Here is a 13,711-nt window from a genome sequence, read left to right as displayed (position 1 = left end):
CGCATGGATGGAAGGTGAACGAAAAGAAGAGTTCTCTCTTTCCACTCACAAGAGTTCCCTTCTTGGGGACTCTTATAGATTCTGTAGAAATGAAGATTTACCTGACAGAAGACAGGTTAACAAAGCTTCAAAATGCATGCCGTGTCCTTCATTCCATTCAACACCCGTCAATAGCTCCATGCATGGAGGTGATCGGCTTAATGGTAGCGGCGATGGACATAGTACCCTTTGCACGCCTACATCTCAGACCGCTGCAATTGTGCATGCTAAGTCAGTGGAATGGGGATTACTCAGACTTGTCCCCTTCTCTGAATCTGGATCAAGAGACCAGAAATTCTCTTCTATGGTGGCCATTCAGCAGGCCGGACTGGACTATTGTAACAGACGCCAGCCTACTAGGTTGGGGCGCTGTCTGGAATTCTCTGAAGGCTCAGGGACAATGGAATCAGGAGGAGAGTCTCCTACCAATAAACATTCTGGAATTGAGAGCAGTTCTCAATGCCCTTCTGGCTTGGCCCCAGTTAACAACTCGGGGGTTCATCAGGTTTCAGTCGGACAACATCACGACTGTAGCCTACATCAACCATCAGGGAGGGACAAGAAGCTCCCTAGCAATGATGGAAGTATCAAAGATAATTCGCTGGGCAGAGTCTCACTCTTGCCACCTGTCAGCAATCCACATCCCGGGAGTGGAAAACTGGGAGGCGGATTTCTTAAGTCGTCAGACTTATCATCCGGGGGAGTGGGAACTTCATCTGGAAGTCTTTGCCCAAATACTTTGACGTTGGGGCAAACCAGAGATAGATCTCATGGCGTCTCGACAGAACGCCAAGCTTCCTCGTTACGGGTCCAGATCCAGGGATCCGGGAGCGGTTCTGATAGATGCTTTGACAGCACCTTGGACCTTCGGGATGGCTTATGTGTTTCCACCCTTCCCGATGCTTCCTCGATTGATTGCCAGAATCAAACAGGAGAGAGCATCAGTGATTCTAATAGCGCCTGCATGGCCACGCAGATCTAGTGGACATGTCATCCTGTCCACCTTGGTCTCTACCTCTGAAACAGGACCTTCTGATCCAGGGTCCCTTCAAACATCAAAATCTAATTTCTCTGAAGCTGACTGCTTGGAAATTGAACGTTTGATTTTATCAAAACGTGGTTTTTCTTAGTCAGTTATTGATACCTTAATACAGGCTAGGAAGCCTGTTACCAGAAAGATTTACCATAAGATATGGCGCAAATACTTATATTGGTGCGAATCCAAGAGTTACTCATGGAGTAAGGTTAGGATTCCGAGGATATTGTCTTTTCTACAAGAAGGTTTAGAAAAGGGTTTATCCGCTAGTTCCTTAAAGGGACAGATTTCAGCTCTGTCCATTCTTTTACACAAACGTCTGTCAGAAGTTCCGGACGTTCAAGCTTTTTGTCAGGCTTTAGCTAGGATCAAGCCTGTGTTTAAAACTGTTGCTCCACCATGGAGTTTGAACTTAGTTCTTAATGTTTTACAGGGTGTTCCGTTTGAACCCCTTCATTCCATAGATATCAAGCTGTTATCTTGGAAAGTTCTGTTTTTAATGGCAATTTCCTCGGCTCGAAGAGTCTCTGAGTTATCGGCCTTACATTGTGATTCTCCTTATCTGATTTTTCATTCAGACAAGGTAGTTCTGCGTACTAAACCTGGGTTCCTACCTAAGGTGGTCACTAACAGGAATATCAATCAAGAGATTGTGGTTCCATCTTTGTGTCCTAATCTTTCTTCGAAGAAGGAACGTCTGCTACACAATCTAGATGTAGTCCGTGCCCTGAAATTTTATCTACAGGCAACTAAGGATTTTCGACAAACGTCTTCCCTGTTTGTCGTTTATTCTGGTCAGAGGAGAGGTCAAAAAGCTTCGGCTACCTCTCTCTCTCTTTTTGGCTTCGTAGCATAATACGGTTAGCCTATGAGACTGCTGGACAGCAGCCTCCTGAAAGAATTACAGCACATTCTACTAGAGCTGTGGCTTCCACTTGGGCCTTTAAGAATGAGGCTTCTGTTGAACAGATTTGCAAGGCTGCAACTTGGTCTTCTCTTCACACTTTTTCCAAATTTTACAAATTTGACACTTTTGCTTCTTCGGAGGCTGTTTTTGGGAGAAAGGTTCTTCAGGCAGTGGTTCCTTCCGTATAAAGAGCCTGCCTGTCCCTCCCGTCATCCGTGTACTTTAGCTTTGGTATTGGTAACCCAGAAGTAATGATGACCCGTGGACTGACCACACTTAACAGGAGAAAACAAAATTTATGCTTACCTGATAAATTCCTTTCTCCTGTAGTGTGGTCAGTCCACGGCCCGCCCTGTTTTTTATGGCAGGTAAAAATTTTTTGAATTATACTCCAGTCACCACTACACCCTTTGGCTTCTCCTTTCTCGTTGGTCCTTGGTCGAATGACTGGAGGTGACGTAGAGGGGAGGAGCTATATAGCAGCTCTGCTGGGTGAATCCTCTTGCACTTCCTGTTGGGGAGGAGTTAATATCCCAGAAGTAATGATGACCCGTGGACTGACCACACTACAGGAGAGAGGAATTTATCAGGTAAGCATAAATTTTGTTTTTTAGATAGCCAACTTGAGGTACTAGAATTATTTTTGGATTTAACCAAACTTGGAGAGAGATCTAGCTAGTGTTTTTGGTTTGCTAGAAACAAATCTACATTTACTAATAAAAGATTCCCCTGATAGTAAATTTGGATGTTTTTTTTAAGAGTCTTAACTACACTAGTGTATTGTGTATATTCAGTAGAAAAAACAATGGATTCACTAAATTTGCCTTCACTTTTACAATGTTTTCTATTAGATCTACAATTCAAGTTTTTAATGGACTTCCTGAATTTTTCTAACGGAGGATCATATCCCCTCCTAGTTAGTCTATCCTTAAGTTCCAAAGACTGTACGTCATAGATGGCATCAGACTTAGTATTTCTGTGAAGTCTAATGAACTGACCTCTAGGAATGGCCTTGATCAAATGACCTGGATGCTGAGAACTGGCATGAAGGATTGTTGCCAGCTATTGTTTTCCTTTAAGTCTTTGTAACAATCTGGTTGTCAATTATGTGTAATGTGAGATCTAAAAAATTGATCTCACTATTGTCAAGTTCGCCAGTAAACTTAAGTCCTAGTTCATTAGAATGAAGGTAGGTCAATAAATCATCCAAAACTTTAGGATCATGATAATTACGTACCACAAATAGCAAATCATCAATATACCGTACGAAGAGCACTATCTGATCCTGCCAGGGGTTAAGGGGGGAGTAAACATACATTAGCTCCCACCATGAAACAAAAATGTTGGCAAATGCCGGGGAAAATTTTGCCTCCATGGCAGTCCCTCTGACTTGCAGGTAGTACTCGTCATCAAATAAAAATTAGTTATGTGACAGCAGAAACTGCAAAACATCTCCTATATATAACCTTGTTGAATCACTCAAATTGGAATCTTTTTCCAAAAAAAAAAATCAACAGCCTTAATACCTAGGTGTTGTGGTATGCTAGTTTAGAGGGAAGTTATGTCTGCAGTGATCCAACAGAAATCCTCCTGCCACTTGATGGTATCCAAGGTGGCTAGCAAATGTGAAGTGTCCTGTAGATAGCTCAATTGTGTTTTTGCTATAGGTTGGAGGACTAAGTCCATCTTTCTCCTGTTAAGTGTAGTCAGTCCACGGGTCATCCATTACTTATGGGATATTAACTCCTCCCTAACAGGAAGTGCAAGAGGATCACCCAAGCAGAGCTGCTATATAGCTCCTCCCCTCTACGTCATACCCAGTCATTCTCTTGCACCAAACTAATCGATAGGTTGTGTGAGAGGACAGTGGTTACTAAAACTTAGTTTTTATTTCTTCAATCAAAAGTTTGTTATTTTAAACGGCACCGGAGTGTGTTGTTTTTTCTCAGGCAGCATTAGAAGAAGAATCTGCCTGAGTTTGTGTATGATCTTAGCGGAAGTAACTAAGATCCATTTGCTGTTCTCGGCCTTCTGAGGAGCGGGGTAACTTCAGTACAGGGGACAGCGGGCAGGGTTCACCTGCAAAGAGGTATGTTGCAGTATATTATTTTCTAAGGAATGGAATTGACTGAGAAAATACTGCTAATACCGTTAAAATGTAAGTACAGCCTTAAATGCAGTAGTAGCAACTGGTATCAGGCTGTTATGTATGTATGTTGGCACTGAGGTATTTCTGGGGAATGGCACTTCACTAAGAAAATACTGTATACATATAACTTATAGCCTTTCTGCAGTGAGAGCGACTAGCAACAGGCTTTTAATATCATTTCATATATTTATATTAAAACGTTTACTGGCAGGTTAATCGTTTTTTTTCTCTGAGGTACTTGGTGAAAAATTTTATGGGCATTATTTTCCACTTGGCTGTCGTTTATTTTAAATAAAGTCAGTTTATTGAGCTTCCCCACTGTTGTATTATGAGTGGGAGGGGCCTATTTTGGCGCTTTTCTACGCAGTAGAAATTCAGTCACAAGTCTCCATTATTCTCCCTGCATGATCCAGGACGTCTCTACAGAGCTCAGGGGTCTCCAAAACTAGTTTTGAGGGAGGTAATCACTCACAGCAGACCTGTGAGACTGTGTTTTGACTTTGATAAAACGTTTATCTATTGTTATACGTTTCTCCGGTATTAAGGGGTTAATCATCCATTTGCTAGTGGGTGCATTCCTTTGCTAAATCAATGCTTTTACTGTAAAAAATTGGTTTCTATAACTAATCCGGTTATTTGTTATTTCAACTGTGACAGTTTTTGTGTGCTTCTTAAAGGCACAGTAACGTTTTTTATATTACTTGAAAATTGTTTGAAAAGTATTTTCCAAGCTTGCTAGTCTAATTGCTAGTTTGTTTAAACATGTCTGACACAGAGGAATCTCTTTGTGCAATATGTTCTAAGACCAATGTGGAGCCCAATAGAAATTTGTGTACTAATTGCATTGATGCTACTTTAAATAAAAGCCAATCTGTACATATCAAGAAAATTTCACCAGACATCGAGGGGAAAGTTATGCCGACTAACTCTTCTCACGTGTCAGTTCCTGCATCTCCCGCTCGGGAGGTGCGTGATATTGTGGCGCCAAGTACATCAGGGCGGCCATTACAAATCACTTTACAAGACATGGCTAATGTTATGACTGAAGTTTTATCTAAATTGCCAGAACTTAGAGGTAAACGCGACCACTCTGGGGTGAGAACAGAGTACGCTGATAATGTTAGAGCCATGTCTGATACTGCGTCACAAGTGGCAGAGCATGAAGACGGTGTGCTTCATTCTGTAGGTGACGGATCTGATCCAAATAGACTGGATTCAGACATTTCAAATTTTAAATTTAAGCTTGAGAACCTCCGTGTACTATTAGGGGAGGTATTAGCGGCTCTGAATGATTGTAACACGGTTGCAATCCCAGAGAAATTATGTAGGCTGGATAGATACTATGCGGTACCGGCGTGTACTGACGTCTTTCCTATACCTAAGAGGCTTACAGAGATTATTACCAAGGAGTGGGATAGGCCCGGTGTACCCTTTCCCCCCCCCTCCTATATTTAGAAAAATGTTTCCAATAGACGCCACCACACGGGACTTATGGCAGACGGTCCCTAAGGTGGAGGGAGCAGTTTCTACTCTGGCTAAGCGTACCACTATCCCGGTGGAGGATAGCTGTGCCTTTTCAGATCCAATGGATAAAAAGTTAGAGGGTTACCTTAAGAAAATGTTTACTCAACAAGGTTTTATATTACAACCACTCGCATGCATTGCGCCTGTCACGGCTGCGGCGGCATTCTGGTTTGAGTCTCTGGAAGAGACCCTTGAATCAGCTCCATTGGATGAGATTACAAACAAGCTTAAAGCCCTTAAGCTAGCTAATTCATTTATTTCTGATGCAGTAGTACATCTAACTAAACTTACGGCTAAGAATTCCGGATTCGCCATTCAGGCCCGCAGATCGCTGTGGCTAAAATCCTGGTCAGCCGATGTGACTTCTAAATCTAAATTGCTTAACATACCTTTCAAAGGGCAGACATTATTCGGGCCCGGTTTGAAAGAAATTATCGCTGACATTACTGGAGGTAAGGGCCATGCCCTGCCTCAAGACAGAGCCAAACCAAGGGCTAGACAGTCTAATTTTCGTGCCTTTCGTAACTTCAAGGCAGGAGCAGCATCAACTTCCTCCGCTCCAAAACAGGAAGGATCTGTTGCTCGATTCAGACAGGGCTGGAAACCTAACCAGACCTGGAACAAGGGCAAGCAGGCCAGAAAACCTGCTGCTGCCCCTAAGACAGCATGAAGTGAGGGCCCCCAATCTGGAAACGGATCTAGTAGGGGGCAGACTTTCTCTCTTCGCCCAGGCTTGGGCAAGAGATGTCCAGGATCCCTGGGCGTTAGAGATCATATCTCAGGGATATCTTCTGGACTTCAAAGCTTCTCCTCCAAAAGGGAGATTTCATCTTTCAAGGTTGTCAACAAACCAGATAAAGAAAGAGGCGTTTCTACGCTGTGTACAAGATCTTTTACTAATGGGAGTGATCCACCCGGTTCCGCGGTCGGAGCACGGACAAGGGTTTTACTCAAATCTGTTTGTGGTTCCCAAGAAGGAAGGAACCTTCAGACCAATCTTGGATTTAAAGATCCTAAACAAATTTCTAAGAGTTCCATCGTTCAAAATGGAAACTCTTCGGACAATCCTACCCATGATCCAAAAGGGTCAGTACATGACCACAGTGGATTTGAAGGATGCCTACCTGCACATACCGATTCACAAAGATCATTACCGGTACCTAAGATTTGCCTTCCTAGACAGGCATTACCAGTTTGTAGCTCTTCCCTTCGGGTTACAAAGGTTCTGGGTTCTCTTCTGGCGGTACTAAGACCACGAGGAATATCGGTAGCTCCGTACCTAGACGACATTCTGATACAAGCGTCAAGTCTCCAAACTGCCAAGTCTCATACAGAGTTTGTACTGGCATTTCTAAGGTCTCATGGGTGGAAAGTGAACGAAGGAAAGAGTTCTCTATTGCCACTCACAAGAGTTCCCTTCTTAGGGACTCTTATAGATTCTGTAAAAATGAAAATTTACCTGACAGAAGACAGGTTAACAAAACTTCTAAATGCTTGCCGTGTCCTTCATTCCATTCCACACCCATCAGTGGCTCAATGCATGGAGGTAATAGGCTTAATGGTAGCGGCAATGGACATAGTACCCTTTGCACGCCTGCATCTCAGACCACTGCAATTGTGCATGCTAAGTCAGTGGAATGGGGATTACTCAGATTTGTCCCCTATGCTGAATCTCGATCAGGAGACCAGAAATTCTCTTCTATGGTGGCTTTCTCGGCCACATCTGTCCAAGGGGATGCCCTTCAGCAGGCCAGATTGGACGATTGTAACGACAGACGCCAGCCTGATAGGTTGGGGCGCTGTCTGGAACTCCCTGAAGACTCAGGGATCATGGTCTCAGGAGGAGAGTCTCCTTCCCATAAATATTCTGGAATTAAGAGCAGTATTCAATGCTCTTCTGGCTTGGCCTCAGTTAGCAGCTCTGAGGTTAATCAGGTTTCAGTCGGACAACATCACGACTGTGGCTTACATCAACCATCGGAGGAACAAGGAGTTCCCTAGCGATGATAGAAGTCTCAAAGATAATTCACTGGGCAGAGTCTCACTCTTGCCACCTATCAGCGATCCACATCCCAGGCGTGGAGAACTGGGAAGCGGATTTTCTAAGTCGTCAGACTTTTCATCCGGGGGAGTGGGAACTTCATCCGGAGGTTTTTGCCCAAATTCTTCGGCGTTGGGGCAAACCAGATCTGGATCTCATGGCGTCTCGCCAGAACGCCAAACTTCCTTGTTACGGATCCAGGTCCAGAGACCCGGGAGCAGTTCTGATAGATGCTCTGACAGCACCTTGGGCCTTCAACATGGCTTATGTGTTTCCACCCTTCCCGATGCTTCCTCGATTGATTTCCAGGATCAAACAGGAGAGAGCATCGGTGATTCTAATAGCGCCTGCGTGGCCACGCAGGACCTGGTATGCAGACCTAGTGGACATGTCGTCCTGTCCACCATGGTCTCTACCTCTGAGACAGGACCTTCTGGTGCAGGGTCCTTTCAAACATCCAAATCTAATTTCTCTGAAGCTGACTGCTTGGAGATTGAACGCTTGATTCTATCAAAGCGTGGATTCTCGGAATCAGTGATTGATACTTTAATACAGGCTAGGAAGCCTGTCACCAGGAAAATTTACCATAAAATATGGCGCAAATACTTGCATTGGTGCGAATCCAAGAGTTACTCATGGAGTAAGGTTAGGATTCCTAGGATATTGTCTTTTCTACAAGAAGGTTTAGAAAAGGGTTTATCCGCTAGTTTGTTAAAGGGACAGATCTCAGCTTTGTCCATCCTTTTACACAAACGTCTGTCAGAAGTTCCAGACGTTCAGGCTTTTTGTCAGGCTTTGGCCAGGATTAAGCCTGTGTTTAAAACTGTTGCTCCACCATGGAGCTTAAACTTAGTTCTTAACGTTTTACAGGGTGTTCCGTTTGAACCCCTTCATTCCATTGATATCAAGCTGTTATCTTGGAAAGTTCTGTTTTTAATGGCTATTTCCTCGGCTCGAAGAGTCTCTGAGTTATCGGCCTTACATTGTGATTCCCCTTATCTGATTTTCCATTCAGACAAGGTAGTTCTGCGTACTAAACCTGGGTTCTTACCTAAGGTAGTTACCAACAGGAATATCAATCAAGAGATTGTTGTTCCATCATTGTGTCCTAACCCTTCTTCAAAGAAGGAACGACTTCTGCACAATCTGGACGTTGTCCGTGCCCTGAAATTTTATTTACAGGCAACTAAAGATTTTCGACAAACTTCTTCCCTATTTGTCGTGTATTCTGGACAGAGGAGAGGTCAAAAGGCTTCGGCCACCTCTCTCTCTTTTTGGCTTCGTAGCATAATACGTTTAGCCTATGAGACTGCTGGACAGCAGCCACCTGAAAGAATTACAGCTCATTCTACTAGAGCTGTGGCTTCCACTTGGGCCTTTAAGAATGAGGCCTCTGTTGAACAGATTTGCAAGGCTGCAACTTGGTCTTCACTTCACACTTTTTCCAAATTTTACAAATTTGACACTTTTGCTTCTTCGGAGGCTGTTTTTGGGAGAAAGGTTCTTCAGGCAGTGGTTCCTTCCGTGTAAAGAGACTGCCTGTCCCTCCCGTCATCCGTGTACTTTTAGCTTTGGTATTGGTATCCCATAAGTAATGGATGACCCGTGGACTGACTACACTTAACAGGAGAAAACATAATTTATGCTTACCTGATAAATTCCTTTCTCCTGTAGTGTAGTCAGTCCACGGCCCGCCCTGTTTTTTATGGCAGGTCTAAATTTTAAATTTTACTACAGTCACCACTGCACCCTATAGTTTCTCCTTTCTCGTTTGGTTTTCGGTCGAATGACTGGGTATGACGTAGAGGGGAGGAGCTATGTAGCAGCTCTGCTTGGGTGATCCTCTTGCACTTCCTGTTAGGGAGGAGTTAATATCCCATAAGTAATGGATGACCCGTGGACTGACTACACTACAGGAGAAAGGAATTTATCAGGTAAGCATAAATTATGTTTTTCACCAAGTGGTTCTAAAAGTGAGCTAATGCCTGCCACGATGGATCTACCAGGCGGACAGGACTTATTCTTATGGATCTTGGGGACATGATGAAATATAGGTGTTATTGGATGGTCTTGGATCAATATTTCACGATCCTTAGTTGTAAATACCCCAAGCATAATACCATCAATTAATTTAGCCATATCTCTTTTAAAGACTAAGGTAGGATAAGAAATTCGGATAAGGGTGGCAGCATTGTTGTGATATATAAAACTTTTTATTTTCAGGAAGCCCATAGACAACTCTCCGATGCCACAGTGTACCGTCTACTATCTAGTAATCCTACCTTAGTCTTTAAAAGAGATATGGCTAAATTAATTGATGGTATTATGCTTGGGGTATTTACAACTAAGGATCGTGAAATATTGATCCAAGACCATCCGATAACACCTATATTTCATCATGTCCCCAAGATCCATAAGAATAAGTCCTGTCCGCCTGGTAGACCCATAATGGCAGGCATTGGCTCACTTTTAGAACCACTTGGTGAATGGATGGACTTAGTCCTCCAACCTATAGCAAAAACACAATTGAGCTATCTACAGGACACTTCACATTTGCTAGCCACCTTGGATACCATCAAGTGGCAGGAGGATTTCTGTTGGATCACTGCAGACATAACTTCCCTTTATACTAGCATACCACAACACCTAGGTATTAAGGCTGTTGATTTTTTTTTTTCTGGAAAAAGATTCCAATTTGAGTGATTTAACAAGGTTATATATAGGAGATGTTTTGTGATTTCTGTTGTCACATAACTTATTTTTATTTGACAAGTACTATCTGTAAGTCAGGGGGACTGCTATGGGGGCAAGATTTGCAAAAAATTTTGTTGCATGGTGGGAGCTAATGTATGTTTACTCCCCTCCCCCCCCAAACCCCTGGCAGGATCAGATAGTGCTCTTCGTCTGGTATATTGATTATTTGCTATTTGTGGTACGTAATTATCATGATCCTAAAGTTTTGGATGATTTATTGACCTACCTTAGTTCTAATAAACTAGTGCTTAAGTTTACTGGCGAATTTGACAATAGAGAGATCAATTTTTTTAGATCTCACATTACACATAATTGACAACCAGATTGTTGCAAAGACTTATAGGAAACCAATAGCTGGCAACACAATCCTTCATGCCAGTTCTCAGCATCCAGGTCATTTGATCAAGGCCATTCCTAGAGGTCAGTTCATTAGACTTCGCAGAAATACTAAGTCCGATGCCATCTATGACGTACAGTCTTTGGAACTTAAGGATATACTAACTAGGAGGGGATATTATCCTCTGTTAGAAAAATGTAGGAAGTCCATTAAAAACTTGAATTGTAGATCTAATAGAAAACATTGTAAAAGTGAAGGCAAATTTAGTGAATCCATTGTTTTTACTACGGAATATACACAATACACTAGTGTAGTTTAAGAATCTTAACATCTACACTTATTATCAGGGGACTCAGTCCTTAAATCTTTTATTATTAAATGTAGATTTGTCTCTAGGAAACCAAAAACGCTAGCTAGATCGCTATCATCTCTCGCTATCATCTCTCGCTATCATCTCTCGCTATCATCTCTCGCTATCATCTCTCGCTATCATCTCTCGCTATCATCTCTCGCTATCATCTCTCGCTATCATCTCTCGCTATCATCTCTCGCTATCATCTCTCGCTATCATCTCTCGGAAATTTTAAATGTGGAAGTAGAAATTGCAACACTTGTACAAATATTAAGATCAGAGATCACTTTGTATCCACATATGACAACACTGAATATCCTATAGATTTTTATGCTAACTGTAAAAACACGTGTTTTTTTTTTTGTTTTTTTTTTTTGCTTACATTCAATCTGTGTAAGAGCCAATATGTTGGTAAGACCTCACATGAGGCCAGAACAAGGTTTAGCGAACATGTCAGAGATGTGAAAAATTATTTTAAAGATTCTGCAGTAGCTAATCACTAACAACTACCATTTCACACATATTGCTAACATGTCAATACAAATCATAGACCGAGCCATCTTTCCCCCTAGGGGAGGTAACCAACGAAAAATCTTAGACAAAAAGTAATTGTATTGGATACTAAAACTAAATTCACGAGTTCCAATAGACATGAACAAGGAATGCAATATAAGTTATTTTATTGATGATTAGACCTATATCTAATTCCTTATAAATATAATGCTTAACCTAATGTTTTTAGTTAGCTAGATGGTATAAGATTGCTTTATATATGTTGATCCGTTGTCCCTTTAATATAACTCCCTTTGATATATCATGTCTTGTGTATGGAGAGTTGGTTCTTTATTTGAAATTTGTTTTGTATTATACAATTCTCATGCATATATCAGCTTTTTTTATTCCATTTCATAAGTGACCTATTGAAATATGTATTTGTATTTTATTATGTTTTATTTTAATTATGTTTTGTTTGTGAGGGAGGGGTTAACAGATCCCTATATAAGGGATACCTATCCTCATACATGTTGGCCTATGATTAAGCACCACTTGGGAGCGCAAAACGAGTCTGTCTGTCTGTCCCTCTTGTCTGTCTGTCTGCCACTTGCCTGGGCTTTTTGTATATTTTTAACTAAGCCGAATAAAGGTTGTATTTTTACTATTTACACACTGAGCAGTGCCTGCATCTTTATGTACATATCTCCTCGTATTGGGCTGACCACCCATTGCTACGGCACTCAGTTTCATGAAGCCTTTGATTGGATGAATTTGGTTCCGGTTCCAGGTTAGTGCAGCCGCACACCGTGGTTTCTGTTTTAGTGAGTGGATGTCTACAAATATTATCTAAAGAGATATTATACAGTATATCCATGAAAGGGCAAGGATATGTTCTTTCTCAAGGGCTTTAAGGGCCCCATTAGTGCTTAGACTGCTACTTCTGAGAGGGTAAACAGAGGCAGAGAGAGATTGGAGAAGAAAAGTGAAAGTGGAGAAAAGATAGAAAAAAAAGTGAAGAGAGATGAGAGTAAAGAGAAAATATGGTCTGAGAGAAGGGATGGGGTAAAAAAAAAAAAGATTGAAGAGAGAGGAGGCATTGGAGAAATATAGATGCAAGATAATTATAAATTTTTCCAGGTCTGCTATGACCTAACATTAATGTCAATACTCTGTTCAAAAACTTCCTTTTTCTCTCCAGCTGTTGTCTTCCCCAGAACCCTAGTTGAGGTTGCTAACTGCATTTTACTTATATTTATTAATTTTTATTACTGTATGTAGCATTATTTAAATTATGGTACAAAACAAAAATAATTTTAAAAAAATTACTGCGCAATCAGGTGTTTCACATTGGCTAAATATATGCAAAGATGGGAGTGCATGCTTTTGCTCCCACTTCCAGACTCACTCACACAGTTTTTAGTAAAACCACATATAAGGGGATACAAATTGTGTTCATTATAGCACTCTAATTTGTAAAAGAAGAAATCAGAGGGGGTACCAATCCTATAAAGGTAAATATGAGCAGCGCGTGCATTTAGTAATACCAAGTGTAGTTTGTAACAGTTTACACTGATTTTCAGTAAACTAAATTCAACATTGTCTTAAAAACATCAAGAAATATTTGTAATTAAGTTGTGTGTCCCTGTTAATTAGTGTTCAGATTCAGCACCCTATTGGCTGTGTGTTCATGTGAGGGTTTGCTAATTTATTGTTCATTCATAGGATGTAGGCATTGGACTTTAGACCAACACATATTACTTATGGTGGTGATGTGTGAGTGGGGAAGAGCAGAGCTGCAAGTACCAGGAAAAACTGAACTACATGTTAAAACTTTATTTATGTGGTTGATCCTGATTGGTAAAATTAAAAAAATAAATGTTTGTATGATACAAAAAAAGATAACGGTGACCGCGTTGGTTGTCCCACCCATTTTATTAATCTATTACAGACATAGGAGCCTTACAGAATAATTTGTGTCCCTCTAGGTACCCTGAGAGTGGCAAAGCTAACCCCCTCATTTATCACTACTCAGTAGTCTGAGAAGGAAATTTTATAATCCGGGCAAGAGCAATATTTG

General features: G+C 41.5%; 1 protein-coding gene across 2 annotated transcripts in view; it reads left to right on the top strand.

The window, feature by feature from the left end:
- XPOT (exportin for tRNA) overlaps positions 1-13,711 on the top strand; it is a gene marked incomplete in the record, with an annotated part of 287,196 nt that overhangs the window by 92,362 nt on the left and 181,123 nt on the right.

This window comes from Bombina bombina, chromosome 6, assembly GCF_027579735.1.
Source record: "Bombina bombina isolate aBomBom1 chromosome 6, aBomBom1.pri, whole genome shotgun sequence".
In the NCBI taxonomy this organism is placed as follows: domain Eukaryota; kingdom Metazoa; phylum Chordata; class Amphibia; order Anura; family Bombinatoridae; genus Bombina; species Bombina bombina.
The sequence above is the reverse complement of the archived record's forward strand: the minus strand, read 5'-3'. Positions and strand labels throughout refer to the sequence as shown.